The sequence below is a fragment of the Berghia stephanieae genome, chromosome 4, assembly GCF_034508935.2.
Source record: "Berghia stephanieae isolate SIO BIC M18660-M18661 chromosome 4, UCSD_Bste_1.3, whole genome shotgun sequence".
Classification (NCBI taxonomy): domain Eukaryota; kingdom Metazoa; phylum Mollusca; class Gastropoda; order Nudibranchia; family Aeolidiidae; genus Berghia; species Berghia stephanieae.
In genome coordinates, this window is record NC_088363.1 from 86,071,488 (window position 1) to 86,092,166 (window position 20,679).

Genomic DNA, 20,679 nt, shown 5'->3' on the forward strand with positions numbered 1-20,679 from the left:
AAATTTATGAGAATAATTTTCAACTATTTCCAGCATAATTCCTGCATGAATATAATCAAGTTCTTTACCAAAAAAATAAAAGTCCTTATGTAATAAAAAGTGAAATAGAGAATAAAATTAAGCACCGTGTTAGTGTTAGGGTTAGATGTGAAAGTTGTAAGTAAGTTTGGTTTGCTTCTTTTTAAAAAAATTTCAGTAGTAATTGAAATGGAAATAAAATGCAACTAAGAAACATTAATGACTATAAATCTTAAACGATACTTTACCACGTTTTTTTTTCTTCTTCCAACGTCTTATACTTATGACTTATATATCAGAATGAAAGAGAATGACAAAGTAATCTTCCAACTCTGATCTCTGGACACGAGAAGAATAAATTCACACACACGTTCCTTACACTGACTTGGGCAAATAAATAACAACACACAACTTGAATACACCAAGACTTTTCGATAATCCAAACACGCAATATGAGCAATTACAATGATCTATTCTCTGTGTGATTGATGACAGTTAATTCAAATCCGCTGGTTTCAATTTTCAACAATTTATTTTTGAAATTAAATTTCACTGGTTACACTGCACGCACGCACGCAAGCCATGTCTCAAATCTGGTGTGTGAGTGTGTGTGTGTGTGTCAGCAGTCAGTGTGTGTACAACGGGCGGTCATCGACGAGTGATAAGGGGTAAAGATAGGCCTCGAGACTCGAGGCGAGTCGGCCGGTCGTGGGTCACAAGCCGGTACTTGAATTGAATGGCGGAATCAAGCCGTGACGTAGCAGATTGTAACCTTTCTGCTGCTATCACTTCAATTCACTCTCCCTGCTTCACCCCCGCCCAGCGTTCAATGCTGCTTGCTGCCTTCACATTGCCTGCCCGATTTACCAAGAAACTGGTCACCTGCGCACGCTACATAATTATGTCCGAATGAAAAAAATAATAATCGGAAATTGATGCCAACTGTCATGTGTTAAGTGATATTTAAAATGTAGTCCTTTTTTAAAAAATAAAATACTAATAATAATAATAATAATAATAATAATAATAATAATAATAATAATAATAATAATAATAATAATACGGTTACGATTGGCGTCGGGGGAAGGGGGGGGGGGGGGGGGCTGTTCTGATGTTGATGATCGTAATGATGATGGTAGAGATGGTGTTTGTTTTTTGTTTTGTTCGTTTTGTTTTGTTTTTTGCTTTAAACGGAAAGAAAGTAATAAGACGTTCTTTTTTATAGATAGTATGCGCTTGGCTTTGAAGCTCACAACATTGCCATCCGGAAGTATAACGGACCAACACACAAAACTGTGTGTAACCATGAACGTTTATAGGTTAATACAGTTCAGTGAGCATTCAAAGACCTGAGTGACGTCATCTTCGAACTATCTATAAACGTTAAAAGATTGGTTAGTTATTGGAAATAGAATCTTTTGAACATATGCAAAAAAAACCCAACCCAGTTTATCCCCCCATCCCGATCTCCTACCAAAAACACACACATACACACATATGTAAACACACACTCACGCACACACACACACATATACTCATATAAAATCGTCTCCTACACCCCATCCCTCTCTCCCCGTACACAAATTTTCATAAAATACACACAAACAAAACAAACAAAAAACAAACCAAAAAAAAAAAAAACAAAAACAAAAAAAAAACAAAAAAAAAAAAAAAAAACACGACCTCTCTAGACATAGACACCATTTATTGCTATCATTAATCATAAAATAAGTAAACTTGAAAAGGAGACGGGGGGGGGGGGGGGGAATGAATTTGTGATAAGAACCTTGCTGTAGACCACCTGGACAGGGCGGAAGGCGACCACCACCATCTCATTTAATCAGAACCTTGTGATAGCCTAGCAACCAACACAAACACTCCTTTGTCCACCTTTATATACAACGTGCTAATGGATACCCCCTATAAGGAACGGATTTTATAAGTATAGATAGTTCGAAGATGACGTCACTCAGGTCTTTGCTATTGTTATTTTTTTTTTTTATTTGCCATCCGCTCACTGAACTGTATTAACCCGACTATAAACGTTCATGGATACACACAGTTTTGTGTAGTATGCGCTTGGCTAAGAGGCTCATAACATTGCCATCCGGAAGTATAACGGACCAACACACAAAACTATGTGTAACCATGAACTTCTATAGTCCGGTTAATACAGTTTAGTGAGAATTACTCATAAACGCGGATGGCAAAAAAAAACAATAACAAAGGCCTGAGTGACGTCATCTTCGAACCATCTATACCAAGTAATCCATTTCTTTATTTCGAGTCCATCAATGTGGTCAAGAACAAAAGATCGTATTATTGAGTAATGGCACTACCATTTACATTTTCAGCACCGGTGGAATTACAACATAATTTTATTTTTTAAAAATCACTTTTTTCAAGAATTATGTGCGGTTATTATGTGGTCTAATGGTATGACACTCGCTTTCGGATCGGAGGGTCCTGGGTTCCAGCCTCGCTCGGCGCATAGTTGAGTCCTTTGAGAAGGCTCTTTACTCACATTCTCTCACCGTACCCAGGTGTAAAATGAGTAACTGACCGCTAACAGCGTTGTCTCTGTTCGAAAAAATTGTAACATCGCCGAACAGGCGTCATGTCCCGTGCAAAATGTCAAATTTTGATGTTGCCCAGGGACCTCTTGTAAAGCGCTTTGAGCACATTTAGTGGATATTGCGCTAATAAAAGCTCAATATGTAAGGTTTGATTAAAAAAATCATTCAAGGTTTGCACAACAACACAACATCCGTTGAGCTTGAAACGACCCAAGACCATTCAGCGTTTAGCTCAATTAGGTTTGTTTTTATTTGTTTTTTTTTAATGTGTTGTTTTTTGGGGGGGTTTGTTTGTTTGTTTGTTTGTTTGTTTGTTTTATTGATAGTTTTTTATTTTGTTTTGTTTTGTTTGTTGTTGTTTTTAAATGTGGGTGGGGGTTTGTTTTCTCCTTTCAATTGTTTGTTTATGATGTTTTTGTTTTTTTATATTCCTCTTTTACGTGCAAGTCGGGTGTCATTTTATTTTTTGTTTCTACTCTTGTCTGATGTTGGTTTTAATCTAATCATCACGTACAGTTCTTCAATATGCCCAGATCATGGCGTACTAAAAGAGTATTATAGTAGGGCTATGGCCCAGATCGATTTTTGAGATAAAAGTTTGCTGGACAATATAACAAAAGTGTGTTTTGCCCACATTATAAAATTATTATGTCCGTTGTCGGGGACTGAGACCACGACCTTCATCCTGTCCTGTTACAATCAAATCGCGTTGAAGGGTGTAATCAATGCGCCAACTCCAGATAGCGTTGACGTCGCCAAGGTACGCTCGATTGTGGAATTCGAGATTTCTGAAGGGGGAGGGGGAGTCATTTAAAAAAAAGGATTTCCTCAACCATTCTGGAAATATCAAGCATTCCGTTCATTCCATTTTATTAATTTGTTTTAAAAAAAAAAGACCTGATGTGGATCCAAGTATCCATTGTATTTTAACAACAGGAGTATGCCTTTTTAAAAACAATATTTCGTATCTTGGTGGCTCAATATCTTATTTTAAGTGGGCTCGTGTGATGGTATTTTCGTGTGATACAAGAATGTCATTCTGGTTTTATAGGATACAAAATGTATAGATAGTATGCAGATGACGTCACTCAGGCCTTTGTTATTGTTTTTGCCATCCGCGTTTGTGAGTAATGCTCACTGAACTGTATTAACCTGATTATAAACGTTCATGGATACACACAGTTTTGTGTGTTGGTCCGTTATACTTCCGGATGGCAATGTTATGAGCTTCTTAGCCAAGCGCATACTATCTATATCAAGGCTGTGGTGGCCCTTGTTTGTTTATAGTGAAGAAAACCACAGCGATAAGCACAGCTATCTGTCCCACGAAACAACAAACTGTCGATGAAATCCCATTCTTGATATAACTTAATTTATCGGTTATCTTGTTGGTTTGTTGACATTTGCTGCCCGGCCTTGTTTGAGTTGAAGGGTCAAAAGCAAATTGAGATTGGTAAGACTTTCACTGGGACGAAATGCTACGAAAGGTCTTCGAACTCTGACCTTTGATCTCAAGATATATTTATTTCCACTTCAATGGTATGTGACCTGTATCAAATTAATTCGTTCTCATGAGAGCGCACACTTGCTTCATCAAAAAAAAAAAATTGTGATTGTTCTTTTATTTTGATTTTCATTTTTAATAGAATATTCAAGCGGAACTTAGACTATCTATGTTTTGCCGCTGAAATTAGCCAAGTTGTAGAAACCAGTACCATTCGCTTTGGCGTTTAAAAGTTTTAAGGCATCTGGGATTTTCATTTCAATAATAATAATAATAATAATATAATATAATAATAATAATAATAATATAATAATAATAATAATATAATAATAATAATAATAATAATAATAATAATAATATAATATAATAATAATAACAATACACATTTATACAGCGCTCATTCTCGTGTAAAACACAAGCTCTGGGCACTTTAAAATCTAAAATATCAATTTGAAAAAAAAAACAACATTTATTGTCAATTTGAAAATACGTAAAATATGACAATTTCCTTACATCTTTTTAAAATTATAGCATTAACTTTAATCAATCACTAAATATCCTAATTTATTCTTTTTCGAGATGGGCTGATATGGAAACTCATTTCACACGGAAAGGGACGGGTACAGATTCTGGGTGAAGTCGAAATTTATAACTGAATTCCTCATTCATCTGTGATTGGGTAGCCGTGTCTTTCAGATATGACAGAAAGTACTTTTTTAACTGAGTTTTTGTCCGTCCAATATCACCACAGTGTGATAGGAAAACAGTAATGTTGATTTCGTTTGATCTGACGAAAAGTACGTCAAAGTCCAAAGGATAGCAAGCAACTGCTACTACTCGTTTAACGCAACAGAAACGAAACCTGGCTAAACTCCGTCTCCATGGAAGTAATGGATGTGGAGGACTTGTACGTACTTTATGATGGACCGATATAATGGCGAAAAAAATATAGATAGTATGCGCTAAGAAGTTTGCCATCCGGAAGTATAACAGACCAAGACACAAAACTTGAACTTTTATAGTCTGGTTAATACAGTTTAGTGAGAATTACTCATAACGCGGATGGCAAAAAAGAATCAATCACAGGAATGATGGCATCTGATACTGAGTATATTACTTAACTTTTGTCAGGATCCTATTGTATTATTGGTCCTATCCAACATCATTGTAAGGCAAGAAAACTGCCATGGTGATTCCCCCCCCCCCCCTCCTTTTTCCCCCATCCCTGCCCTATTTGCATTTGGAGATATCCACGTTATTATAAGATGTAATTATAAAATAACATAGCTGATTGATGGTTAGGCTATAGCATAGATTGAACATGGAAGCGGGGGGGGTGGGGGTGGTAGTTGAATAAACAGAAAATGGCGATATATATAGAGAGAGAGGGACTGTGTGTGTGTGTGTGTGGGGGGGGGGGGGGGGAACAAGAGACCGGAAGTCAATCTGATTAAGGTCTGTTCATCCCAAAAGGATTTTCGCCTTAAAGGTATATCTCAAAAAAAATGACCAAGATAACCCTAATGTCAGCCATGGTGCAGATGCCCAAGGTAAGAAAATAGGGACTAAATAACTTGCTCGGGGAACAAACGATTGTGGGTCTCGAACCCGGGTAAGTGCAATGCATAACAAACACAAACACATCATCATCATCATGATCATCATCATCATCATGATCATCATCATCATCATCATCATCATCATCATCATCATCATCATCATCATTATCATCATCATTATCATCATCATCTTCCTCAAACTTCGGACCCATATACTTCTGTTCAAAGAGAATAGAGAAGTTAATGGTCCAGCAGAAGCACGTAGATAAGATCACAACAAGGCCATTTCGAATGTCACAGCAATAATAGGACAGGGATGTGAGAGTTGACAGTCAGACCAGTCCAGTCCATGGCCACATCGCTCCATTACTTGAATATCTGGCGTCATTCTAAACGTTTATGTCAATTCTGCTTCTGTTCAGAAACCGTCAGGGATAATAGAAAAATATAAAGTTATGTTCATATTGTATTGTCTTCATCAACAAAATGAAAGTTTCAAAATCTCAAAATATGCAGACCTGCCAACCCTTAACATTCCAAAAGTGGAATCAGGGCGCCTGAAAATAAGAATTTGAGACAAAAATAATAGGAATTTCACCTCTTTGCTCTCTTTTATTCATATCATTATAATCACTTTTGTAAATCGGAATTTTAGAGACAATGGCAGAAAAGTACAAAATGGAAGAGTGAACATAGGAATGATTCCACCAAAAGCGGAAGGGTTGGCAGGTATGGATACGGTATGAGGACAGCTGAATATAGTAAGTACCCCTCTAAATGTTGATAAGATCTGAAGTAAATAGAATATTGTTGGAGAATACCGAGGGAACTGAACAAGAGATCTCTATAATAACAGGTGGTGGTAAACTTTGTTTAGTAAAGTTTTTATTCCTTTTCAATCTAAATTTAATTATTCATATATATCATCTGTTTTTATTTAATTCTATGCACATTTATATTTTGCGATAACTCTCGTATATACAACAATAATCATCATGTTCTGATCATTCTTGTCGTCAGTGGACAATCCAAAACCGTCTTCATCTACTGATGACTGTAAACGAAATCCATCAACATAAAATGGCTGCTTTACTGCATGAAGTCCATACTCCCACAAAACATGTTGCCATTTGGGCTTTAAACATTTAGATATATCAAACTTGTCTTAAGACCTCGATCCCGAGACTTTGAAGAATTCAAGATCTAAATATCCAAATTTATTCTTTTGCCTTTTTTACTGGGCGATATAGGTTATTGAGTACTCGCCTCCAAGAAAATTCGCTGGTATCGATTCTAGGTGCAATCTAAATTTAATACTAACTTCCCCCATAAAATATAATAGCAAATTAAAGATAATGCTCCCAACACGTTTTGACAGAGTGATTTGGAAAATTTGTGTTTTGTCTTCAATCTCTACCTAAAGCGAGCGACGAACGACGTGGTATGAAACGAATATCTGTGCCCAGAGTCTTGGGACAGATCTTTGTTTTCTTCCACGTCCGTCAATCTCTGTAGGTTGGGAAAGAATCGTTAACTTGCGAATATCATTTCCTGCACTCGAAATAGCCCTACACATTTTCTGACCAAGTTAAAAACAATATTATGTGTTTTTTCATGGAATGGCAGTATTTGGCGATGACCCCTATCTATCTATTACACAACTCATTAATCGCCCTCTCTACCTTTCCCTGACTTCATGACTCTCAAATAAGCCTTTGTTAGGCAGGTTGAACCATTTGCCCTATACAGACAAATAACATTTTTCTCATTTTGGGAACAGACCATTCTCTAGGCACAGAAACATTGAATTTATTAATTAAAGATTGAGACAACCCCCAGACTATTTTGAAAATTCTCAAACCTGAGTGGTCTTTATATTCTCGGGACTAAGACTTATTGACAAGTTTATGGTATAAAGTCAAAGCTTTCGGATAAAAATGATAAAATATGTTTAGTCAGTTCATGATGGAGATGTCGTGATTTGACTGTTGTCGGAGTGATTAGTCACAGAGACGTATGTATATTAGGACAGACTGTATATCTGCCGTACTCTGGATAAAAAACCCATGTTTTAAAATTTGGCCAGAAAACTCGTCCTTCAAAATATTGATCGATTTATATGACCCCCACCTTGGCAAAAACACAAAAGAAGAAGTTCCATGTTTGAGAGTTTTTTGCCAAGATGAGGGTCATTTAAATCGATCGATATTTGAAGGGCGAGTTTTCTGGCCAAATTTTTAAACAGCAGCTGTTGGTAATGGCTAGACTTTGTTGTAATGGTCCTGTCCTAGGAAATTACCTACGATATTTTAATACTTAACCAGATAACTGCCGTAATCTTGACATGCAAACACGTATTTGAAAACAAAATTGTCTAGAATTCACGTCCTCCAAACCCTGCGAGGTCCCAGGTTTGAAAGGTTTTTTTTTTTGCCAAGAAGAGGGTCATTTAAATCTATCGATATCTAAAGGACGAGTTTTCTGGCCAAATCTTCAAATACTTGTGTTTTTCCAGAGTACGACCGTTTTAGTGGTAAGCTTTGAGCATTCTTCCTGTTAGGCGATATTACAATTTTTTCAGACAGAGAGACAAGCTGTTAATGGCCAGGTACTCATTTTACACCTGAGTACGGTGAGAGAATGTGAGTAATGAGCCTTCTTCCAAGGACTCGAGGCTCGAACCCAGGACCTTCTGAGCCGAAAGCGAGTGTCATACCACAAGACCACATAGCCGCACTAAGACTTCTAACTGTTAACAGGGTCACCCCAATAAATTGAAGAGATTGAAGACTAAACACATCTTATCCAACTCACTATATCAAAACATGTTTTTATTCATTTTCATCAGAAACATTTTACGTCAATAAATTATATAGCTTGATTAAAATGACAACCCCCCCCCCCTCCTCCTCCTACCCCCACTCCCCTTCCCCTCAGTGTCAGTCTCAAACGTGACATTTCTTTAAAATCTTCGTTTTGTCACATTTGACAGCTTTAATCTATCGATATTCGAAGTTAAAGTTCCGAGGCGTCAATGAAAAAAAAAAGTGTTCTGTTCGTGTACAAACTGGGGTTACTTGGAATCGTCAGCTGACTTGAAAGCCGATATGTTTTTGCTATCCCCGCAATCTGTCATTTATTGAAACAGAATCTGAACTCCAGGTCCAAAGGTTTTGCTATCCGCATTGTCATTTATTGAAACAGAATCTGAACTCCAGGTCCCAAACAGGTCGGGCCACCCACGTTTTAAGTTGACCTTTTGTCACTGAAGAAAGCTCTTTTTGGACATTTGGCGTTAAAGGTAGTGAATTAAACTAATCTTATAACACTCGGGTCATATGCCTTCCGCGATGCTATGGTTTATGTTCCTCTTTTTCCGGTTGACCTTCATAAATAATTAACTTGAGTATAGCCCGAGCATTCATATGGCGCAATATCCACTAAACGTGTTCAAAGCGCTTTTACAAAAGGTGCCGCCCAGTCAACAGCAACAATACTAACGCGTTGTATTTTGATTGATTTATTTCGTGTTGATCGAACAGCGTCCATTTAACGCATAGGACAAGAAATGCGGCCTGTTAGGCGTCAATACCAGTTTCGGACAAAGACAAGGCAGCTTTCGACCATGAAGACATCCATACAAGAAAACGTCCATCCCAAAATAGTGTAGATCGCGCCGAAATGTTATTGAATAAGGTTCAACAGTCGTGACGTCACTTTCCTCGTAATGACGCATATTAACTTAGTAACTGGTTCTTAAGTATCGGAACAATAGTGGACGCCCTTATGAAAATAATACTTCTCCGACGAGCATAAAAGTGTATCCAGAGGAGAAAAACATTATAAATCTGATTATGTTTAGACATTTATACATTCTGATCACATACATGACATGTGGAAACGTTCTAGCCAGCATGAAGAATAAAAAGTGCAGATTTTCTTCGTTTAGAACCAACCTGCTGGTTGCTAGGCGGACGTGACATCAGACTGTTGAATCCAATTGGAAAAGCAAAAGGACCAAGTCTTGATCACCCATAGAATATTATGGATTCTCCTTGATTTGTGAGACCTCCATCCACCTTCGTATTTTTCTCTTCAGTCCTCGATCCACGACCAATATCAATCAAGCCCGTCTGTTATCCTGGCCAAGGCGCGTGGGAAAGGTTAATTATTTTGGTCATTTGAAACCACGGAAAGGAGATTGGACCAATGGATAGAGTACACACTCACAATTCAATACACTTGGACCAATGGATAGAGTACAAACTCACAATTCAATACACTTGGACCAATGGATAGAGTACACACTCACAATTCAATACACTACACAAACTGAACGATTATACCCTGCTCTGACAAAACAACAATTTGGACAGAAAATTAACTTTCTTTTAAACACGAACGATTAACTCACTCAATCCTATAGATTTTTGTTACTATTCAAAATTATTCAACTACCATTAACATGTAAAAACTAAAAACATAAGCTTTGACACTACGTCGATAATTTGTCTCAGGAAAAATGTAATAAATAGGCATGGGGTAAAAGTAACCCTGGTAAACTACGGATATAGTCGGTTGTCACGAAATGTTATTATTAATGTTTTATTAAGTTTATTGTGTACGCTAATCCCAATGTTATCCTTAGTTCGTGATGTCCCGATGTGATGATCATATCGCATTCGTCCTTTTGTAGTTGACTTCTCTGGAATAGATAAAGGGACATAGGGACCTGGTGTTGAGTAGAACCGTTTTAATGGCTTTAGTTTGAGGTCGGAAAGTCTATTTCACAGTTCGTGGATTTTCCCGCGAGTCATTTCCGGGCACACAAAGAGAGACCTTTTTTTTAAAAAGTATTTCTTCTCTTTTAAAATTCTGTTTCATGGTTTTTGTAAAACTTTCATCCTTCCCATTCAACAGTTGGCCGTCTGACGATTCGGACGTATTTTAGTCTCTATGCAAAGTTCAGCCGATGCTGTTTTGCAAGAGTTGTACTTAATTTTATAAAAATCAAACTGTGATTTTAATTGTTACAGGCCTTGTGGTTGGTGGAATTATTCATTTGATTCAATCTTTCTGCTTATATTATGAGTTTATTAATACTAGTGATTTTCTAATTTAATAGTTTGTGCCAAGCACGTAGGGCAGTGACCACGTGTGTTGAGAAGTTTATAGTGTTGTGATATGTGTAAAGGTGATCTAGTTTAAGTATTATTGCTTTTGTTTTTCTATGGTTAATTAAATATTGTTTTCTTTCCCATTCTAGTGGGCCTGTTGATTTGGGGCCAAAGCCAAAGAAACTATTATATGAATTAACTTTAACCCTTGTGAATTTTGGATGTAAGACTTTTCTTCTTTTGATTTGTGGCCAAAGCCAGAACATTTTAATCGCCTTATCCTTGGCCGATGCCATCGATATTATACCATATGAATATTGTTCATATCCGGCCATTTTAGTTTTATTGTTATAAGGCCGACGCCTTAGATTCAAAGAGAGATTGGACAGTACAAATTGTGACAGTAGAAAGAAAGGACGACAGACTGCATCATCTCGACAAGAGGAAGAAGCCCTGACGGACCTGTGACGGACAGTTCATATTGTGTTCTATGTGTTCTGTAAAGGTAAGGGGCCCCACCTTCTTGTGAAATCTGTTTGTGACTTATGTGACTTATTCATTGTTCCACGTTCATCGTTACTGTCTAGTGAATTGAGTGTTCGTCATTACATGTGCGAATAAGAGAGAGTGTGAGAGAGTAATTTGCATTAATAAATTATATGAAATATGAAAATTTACTTATCATTCTCTGATTATTAGTTTGTTGGGCTGGTCAATTTGTTGTACGTTAGCAACCCTTTAAGGCCATTGACTGGGACGGAGGTTCTGCAGACCACCGACTCACTCTTTGGCATTGTCACTTTGTGACATCGGTGTTAGGGTTGAATGAGTTAAATTGATTATCACCTTGGCAAAAAGGCTAACATTTGAAATGTTATTGAATTTTCAGGAATGAGACTTTTTGACAAGTTAATAATTTTCAATGGACATTTGGAGTTAAAATTTTCTGGCCAAAATTTTAAAAGATAAATAAATCTGTTTTGTCAGAGCCACAGGTTCTACTACGGTAGACTTCTGTGGTCAGAGCACAAGTTTGGTAGTGGGAGACAATTGTATGACATTGAGAGATAGCGAGGCGACCAAAAGAGATACTATTTTAGAAGGCCCTGAGAGATAGCAATGGCAAGCTATGAATAGCTCCCATTAATTTAACAAACGGAAGAGACAGAAATATCACCGAGATAGTAATTATAAATAGAATTGTGCCGTCCCTTAAATTTGATGAATTGCCGTACGATGTTAGCGCTTTGGCAGGGGTTATTCCGATCAGAATGGTGATGAGCTGGGATAATATATTGCGTGTATGCATGTGTGTGTGTTGTGTGTGCGGGTGTGTGGGTGCATGTGTGTGTGTGTGTTCTGTGTGTGTGTGTGTGTGTGTGTATTTGTGTGTTTGTCATCATCGGTTGGTCTGCACCCAATGAATTTACAAATTTAGAGGCGCTGAGTTTATAAATCATGTTTTCTTATTTTCATATCAGGAAAATGCCTCCGATTAATGATACTAAGCGACTTGAAGCGGATCGAAAAGCACAGCAGAAATGGAAATTGAAAAATACTTCCAGTGATCAACAAGCAGAATGACGGTTTATTTAACCATAGGTCCAATTCTTCAACACACATATTGATATTGTACCACAAAAACGGCTTTAAACGCGACTTGACTTGACTTTTGCCTCTTGGCTCCTGGCGGAGCATAGTAAAGACTACTAGGACCCGTGTTATCTATGGAGCACAGGGCCTAAACAGCACTCTTCCATCTTCTTCTGTCATTGGCACGGACCTTTGCCTCACTCCAGGAAAGATTGGAGACGCACAAATCTTGGTGAAGGCTTCTCCTCCAAGTCTGTATTGGACGACCCCGTTTCCTCTTGCCCTGTGGGTTCCATTCGAGAGCCTGCTTGGTTATATTACAGGGCTCTTTCCGCAGGGCATGGCCGTAAACGTGAAAAACGAATTTTCTGAATGATTCGACTTTCACTTCATCGATTACAGTGCGGCTATGTGGTCTTGTGGTATGACATTCGAACGGTCTTGGGTTCGAGCCTCGCTCGGCGCATAGTTGAGTCCTTGGAAAAGGCTCTTTACTCACATTCTCTCACCATACTCAGGTGTAAAATGAGTACCTGGCCGTTAATAGCGTTTATGTCAGAAAAAATTGTAATGTTGCCTAACAGGCGTCATGTCTCGTTCTACATGTTACGTGTTGCTGTTGGTCAGGGACCCCTTGTAAAGCGCTTTGAGCACGTTTAGTGGATATTGCCTTATATAAAATCTCAATTATTTTTTTTATTACAATGAACACCAACGTGTCCAAGGTCTTTATTATTTCACGTTGGGCGTTATTTCAATCAGCGAACAGATTGTGAAGAAAACGATTTCTGACCAAACATTGAAATTGGCGTTTTGTCGGGGTACGACAGAACCTTGTCCAGTTTATTATTACTATTATACATAATAATAAATTTTACGACCATAAGTACATACCACTTCCTTCCCCGCTGCTCTTTCTTTATACTCTTAGAAATTGCCTGGGTCTCGATCTCAATATAATATCTGTTACTTTTCGACCTCCTCAGAGACCAATGTATACCATGTACTAACTACTAATAAAGAGGTGGGGGGGGGGGGGGTAGGAAAGACTGGCACTGACTCTTACAGACACCATGAATGGAATCATATGCCAGACTTGTCCGTGACATGCTATCTGATCATTGGGTAAATTAGAAACACTCAACCCCCCACCCACCACAATCCCAACCCTCCAGAAATCACGACAATTCTAACGCGCACCGACAAAACACTGGTCTTTCACTCCTACTAGAAATTGCTCTATGTTAAATATTGACGAGTTACGGTGACCCTAGAGCTGTTGAAATATCTTGAACCTGAGACTTCTTTATCGTCTCAAACTTTATAGAGTTTTTGGAATTTTGAGGAACGATTAAATCATCGATAATTGAAGGGAAAAAAAATTCTTATCAAAATGAAAGCGTTTGGTCATTGAAGAAGAGACTAATCTACATTGGTCAGCAGGGAGCCGTTCCAGTCACGCTGGGGGGTTGGGGGTGTGGGGTGGGGGTGGTTTAATGTCCCTGGAGAACTGGGTGGACATATGTCGTCATCCCGGGGGGGGGGGGGGGGGGTGTCTGGGGATTCTAGGATTGATTACAGCTTGTTGTCTTCACACATTCAAGGGCTGATACTATTTTTTAAAACAACAGTTCATGGCTTACAATCAAGGATGTGAAAAAAAAAAGAGAAAAAAAGGTATGTTTTCACCTAAAGGCTAGTGGTATGACACTCGCTTTTGGACCGGAAGGTCCTGGGTTCGGACCTCGCTCGGCGCATGGTAGAGCCGTGGAAATTGGCTCTTTATTCACTTTCTCTCACCGTACTCAGGTTAAAATGAGCACATGGCTGTATTAACAGCATTATCTCTGCCGAAAAAATTGTAATGTTGCCTAACACGCGTCATGTCCCGTCCTTCATGTTAAGTGTTGCTGTTGGCCAGTGACCCCTTGTAAAGCGCTTTGAGTACGTTTAGTGGATATTGCGCTATATAAATGCTCTATTTTTTTAAGCATCAAGAAGAATAGGAGAAGAGGTCTTTCGAGATGGCACATATTATCATCATTGTTATTGTTTTGAGTTACTTGTTAAAGAAGGAGTTTGAGCCCGTGTTAAATAAGTTGTTCTAATTCAGGGTTGTCATCTTGACAGTTCAGTCCAAAATAGATTCACGTAAAGTGACCTAAAAAAAAATATTTTAAATTGATTTCATTCTAAATCTTCACCCTGATGACCACGTTGTCACAATTAAAGATTGTGACAGCGACATGGATCTATCTCTCAGATAATATAGTATCTGATGTTGTGTTGACGGGGACGGCTGGTGGGTGAGAGAAGAGGGGAGCGGGATGGGGGGGGGGGGGGAGTAAATGTCAACTGTGTACGCGTCACAAATCATCTCCGGACACAAACAGGAGGTAATCTAGGCGAAGACTATCAACATAGGACCCTGGCTTTAACATCTGTCACAAAGGTGTTTGTGTTCGTGGTTCTGGCCCTGGCCCTACCTGCTGGAGACATTTGTTTTCTTAGCCTACTTATGATTACCGATTACGTCAAACGGAAACTCAAATATTTATTTTCAAGGAAAATTCCGCGATGCGGAGGAGGACGAAGCTGATAAAAAGTGTTGAAATTGAAGGTTGAAACTGTACTGAATCAACTACAAGATCATCAGATAGGAGGATGAGAGAGAAAGAGAGAGAGAGAGAGAGAGAGAGAGAGAGAGAGAGAGAGAGAGAGAGAGAGAAGAGAGAGAGAGGGGGGGGGGGGAGGGGGGTAGAAACCTAACCAGGGATTTAAAAAATTTATTTTATTTTTTAAACAACTCCATGAACTTGTCCGTAAGGTTATATCTAGTTTATTAAGCTAAGCATTTGTCTAGTGACTTTCTTTACCTCTAAGCATGTCGCAAATACGGATGATCTGACGTATTTCTAAAATTAGAACACAGATAAATCCAGTACTTATTTATTATTGACATTATTCATCATAATAAACCGGAGGGCTCATCGTTGATATCGACCAATAACCCTTCACGTAAAATTGTTCACTGACAAAACTCGTTTTCGTTTGTTTTGTAGTTTTTGTTTTGTTTTTGTTTTTCAGATTTTAGCCGTATGAAAAAAAAATTGGATCCATAAAATTATATCCCCCCAATGTTTCAAAAAGTCTCATACTTGCTTCATACGTTTTTGGCCTCTTTGCTGATCCTAGTTCGAGACTGTTTGTCGAATTATCTTAATCGATAAGTAAACATTTTCTGGACAAAATGATGATAAAGGTGTTTAGTCAGTGTTGGGAATCCGTCGTCCAGGTGGAGGTATGTATTTATAAAATAATATCATCGTGTTTATCGCTAGAGGGTTGGTTGGTTGGAAGTCCCGATGTGAGCACTTACATACTCACGATTTATTGGCAATAAATGGAATCTCTGGAGTTTTGATCTCCCCTTCTTGGACAGACGGGAAAGATTAACATTATTTATGGACATAATATTGTGCCGCGAAACCAGGTCTGTCGTATACAAATTAAAATAAACAACTTTTTTGATCAGAAAACTGTTACTTTATATTATACAGACTTATTTATCGAGAGAAAAATCTAGAGCTTTTATATAGCGCAATATCCACTAAAACGTGCTCAAAGCGCTTTACAAAGGGTCCCTGACCAACAGCAACACGTAACATGTAGAACGAGACACAACGCTTGTTAGACGATTTTACAATTTATTTCCGACCGAGACAACGCTGTTGACGGTCAGGTACTCATTTTACACCTGAGTACGGTGAGAGAATGTGAGTAAAGAGTCTTTTCCAAGGACTTAACTATGCGCCGAGCGAGGCTCGAACCCAGGACCTTCCGATTCGAAAGCGAGTGTCATACCACTAGACCACACAGCCACACATTTAGAGGATCATCAAATCATCAACAACAAAAAAGGTACTGAAATTGAGATTTGAAGCTTTTTTGTTCAAGAATTTTTGACAAATTGGAGACATTATTTCAAATCACATTTCTATGGCCAAAATAGAAAGAAAATTGTGTTTTGTCGATCTGAAAAAACAGTACAAGTACTATACTAGACCGATCGGTAATCAAGAGGTCTCAGGTTCGATCACCTATCGAGGCAGGGTGATTTTTTGGGGATTTTTTATATTTATGTCATTGCATTTTTCTCCCTGCTTTGTTTGGCCGGCATTGTTTCATTTTTTCAATCTTTATTATCCGACAGTGCCTAAATGATTGCTTTGTGTTTTGTCGGTGTATTATGATAGAGGTGTATCAAGATGGATTTGTAATTAGGTACTTTTAATTTAGGTCCATATTAAAGCATAGAGGTGATGAATGACTAAGATGATGACAACGATGGATGATGATGATGATGATGATGATGATGATGATGATGGAGTGGTAGTAGTGGAGCTGGTGGTGACGATAATGATGATGATGATGATGATGATTATGATGATGATGATGATGATGATGATGATGATGATGATGGAGTGGTAGTAGTGGAGCTGGTGGTGACGATAATGATGATGATGATGATGATGATTATGATGATGATGATGATGATGATGATGATGATGATGATGATGATGATGATGATGATGATGATGATGATGATGATGATGATGATGATTGTCACAGTAAAGATTGTTCACAATTATCTTATTAAATTTTATTTTATTAAGAACTGAATTCATCTCACTCCAGTTATATTTCGGTAGGCTTAGATAAACTTTACCTTCTAATATTAGATCGTCTTTCCTTTTATAGCCTTCCCTCGAATTAATTTCTAATTAGTGAATACTTTTCGTTCTACATTCTGTCACGTAGCCACTTATTATAAAAGCTGATAGGTCTAACATTTGACACTCACTTAGACCTGTAAATGAGCTCTATAAAAATTGACTGAAACTCTTCGACAAACTGAAGATTCAATTATTTTTTTAAAAAATAAGGGCATCATTGGAGAGGAGAGTGATAAATACAATATATCAAAATAGTGGGTGTTATTTCTTACTGGAAGTCTGGAAGTATGACTGTCATAATTTGATGTAGAAGGAATGCTAAATAAGCATGGCATTCATATAGGTAAAGATGACTTCATCAAAGTCATATTCCTGCCTCTGGAATTTTTTTGACAAAGAAAAATAATCACCATTATCATCTTTAACTTCTAGCCATGACCAATTGAATTTATTCCTCACGGGACTCACATCTTTATCGATGCTCGACAAGTCTGAATTGCGATCCACGAACAGCTCAGCCATTGTGAGAACATTAGAATAATGTAGCAATGAGCAAACTTGATTTTCAATCAGTAAATGACAGAGAAAAAAAATTAAATTAATATGACTTCAGGCCAATACACTGAATTATTAAGTAGAAGTGAATTATCAAGAAGAAACTTCGGCAGGCGTAGCGGAAAAATTCAAAGAATAGAAATGAAGGTAAATCGCCACAAAACAGCAAGCTCGCTTGGGCTTGAGCAAAACAATGGCAGAAAACGTCCTGATTTGCACGGGAATTAATTAGGCTACTTACCATTGTTCTTTATGATCAGGTACTCAATCAGTGAAGAAACGGTCAACCAGTTTGTTTACAACGTGAGGCAATCGAAATGTGCTTGTAGCAATCTATCCTAACTTTCGATTTGAAGATGTCTACATAACGGACTTTCGGCTTTCGCAATTTACTTTATCATAGTTTTGAGACTCGAAGGGTAAATGTGGTCAATTTTGGCTTAGATGAAACAGTGAAATTTATCGCTCGGTGGCTCAGTTAAAATTGGCTACAGTTGGGATCACGACGGACTGGAAAGTGAAAAAATAATTTAACGAAGGATGTGTGAAAATACCAAGGGAAGTGTTCAGACACGCCTTTTATAAAAAGGCGTCGCTTTGTCTTGGCAATATATACATCGTTAATATAAACGGTCCCCATGAGCTATGCGTAGCGCTGTGGAACACTCCTAATTATTTTACGGTCATTCGACTACGATTTGTGAATTCTTTCTTTTTTTATTTCTTTCTTTCTTTCTTTCCTTTTTTAAATATTTGAATTTGACAAATTGACTGATTTCAGTTAATTGACTGAGAATTTACAGGTCTACTCACTTTCTCTCCACAATCTATGCCGGACGGCCAGTCGCTCTATTCCTATATATATACTGGAAGATTTTTATCTTTTGGGACTTTGTAGATATTATATCTACACCATTAAGACGCCGGAGCTTTTAACTTTGATTGTATAATCTTCAAGGATCAAACCCAAGCCCGCTGTCAAGGACTATACAATAACTTCTTACCAATTGCCTGGAAGTGAAATTTTACGAGTCCAATCCTGTTATCAGAAGAATAGATCATCCAAGCCCATCAACTGCCTGGAAACGTAAACTTACGAACCTGACATATTATCATAAGTTACGTAAAATATTCATATCTCTATTTGTAACTGCCACGATCACTGTTTATCTCTTTTAATTAAATTTCATCATTATTTTTATTTCATTGCAAACAAATCGTTAATTGTTTTTCATTTATAGTAACTAGTAAATTCTGGGGCCTCATTCTACATATATCTTTATGCATAGTCGAGTAGCTCTTTACTCACTTGAGACCATGACAATGATGATGATGATGATGATGATGATGGAGTGGTAGTAGTGGAGCTGGTGGTGACGATGATGATGATGATGATGATGATGATGATAATGATGATGATGATGATGATTATGATTACAAGAAATGTATGAGGTTCATCTTGACCGATGGGACGAGTTTTCTGGCCAAATATTTAAAAACGTGTTTTTTGTTTTGTTTTGTTTTGTTTGTTTTTCCCTCCAGAGTTCGGTAGATTTGTCTTTGGTGGAATTAATGTGGTTTAAATGATCGTAATTGCAAAGTGATCAAAGACTGACTTTATCCACTGAGGGGAACTATAATCATTATTTGTATAAAATCTGACAAATCTTTGTGTGCATATGTGTGTGTGTGTGTGTGTGTGTGTGTGTTTGTGTGGGGTGGAGGGGGGCGTGTTCAGATGGGTACAGTTGTAACTTTTGATTGACTGTTTTATATAGCGTTATGGAATGTTTTGAATGAATTATATAGATTTTGAAGCGACATAAATACCTTAAAGCGATATCAAAGATAATTAAACCAATTGGATTCAGTAGTCTGATGTCACGCGCCTGGCAACGGCGGCCATCTTGGTTCTAAACAAAGAAAATCATTACTTTTTATTCTTCATACTGGCTATAACTTTTCATTCCCTTTTCATATGCCTTGTGATCAGAATGTGTAAAAGTCAAAACATGATCAAATTGATGGGTTTTTTTCCCTCTGGATACGCGTTTAAGCTCGTCGGAGAAATATTTCATACGGCGTCCGCCATTGTTCCGATAGTTTAGAGCCAGTGTTACTAAGTTACCATGCGTCATTAGGAAGGAAGTGACGTTATGACTGTTGAAGACTATTGCGGTAAATTCCCAATTATATATAGTATGCGCTTGGCTAAGAAGATCACACTATTGCCATCCGGAAGTATAACGTACCAACCAACACACAAAACTATGTGTACCATGAACTTTTATCGTCTGGTTCATACAGTTTAGTGAGAATTACGCATAAACGTGGATGTCAACAAAAAAAAAAAAAAATAACAAGACCCTCGTGCCGTCAACTTCATACTATCTATAGATAGTATGCGCTTGGCTAAGAAGCTCATAACATTGCCATCCGGAAGTATAACAGACCAACACACAAAACTCTGTGCATCCACGAACCTTTATTGTCTGGATAATACATTTAAGTGAGAATAACTAACAAACGCGGATGGCAAAAACAATAACAAAGACCTGAGTGACGTCAACTTCATTCTATCTATAGGGAATTTTCCCAAATGAAACGACAAGACTCGATGGGTGTCATTCAACTTGACGAGGAAGGAGATGACAATCATGAAATAGAATGAAATCCCTGGGTCGTCATGGTCTCTCTGTCATGTCATCTGGAATGTCCAGCAGGCCGGGGGTCCAGTCCATCCAGTGGACGCTGTTTGTGGACACGGACTGGACACTCTGTGGGGTCGGTCAGTCAGGCCTTTGCTATCTCGCCTGGTTTGGGGCAATTAATATTAATTATGCATTATATTGCTTAACCCTCTCCTTACCAGCCATTTTCAAAATTTTCCCTAAAACTCCACACCCACCCAACACAAAAACAGACATTTCTAACTCAAACAGAAAAGCAACAAACACATTCTATACAGGGATGTAAATCTTTCAGAATTATTAGGATTTCCTATTTTTCAGACATTTTCTA

At 37.9% G+C, this 20,679-nt stretch overlaps 1 protein-coding gene across 2 annotated transcripts in view; it reads right to left on the bottom strand.

Annotated features, from left to right (window-relative positions):
- The window catches only part of LOC144971455 (uncharacterized), a 378,626-nt gene that overhangs the window by 150,423 nt on the left and 207,524 nt on the right, over positions 1-20,679 (bottom strand). The window contains exon 1 of one of the 2 annotated variants that reach the window (XM_078912378.1): positions 267-655. The exons of the other annotated variant lie outside the window; for it this stretch is intronic. The gene's annotated coding sequence lies outside the window, so the exon portion shown is untranslated. Of the gene's footprint in view, positions 1-266; positions 656-20,679 lie in introns of those variants that run through there. 2 annotated transcript variants of the gene reach the window in all.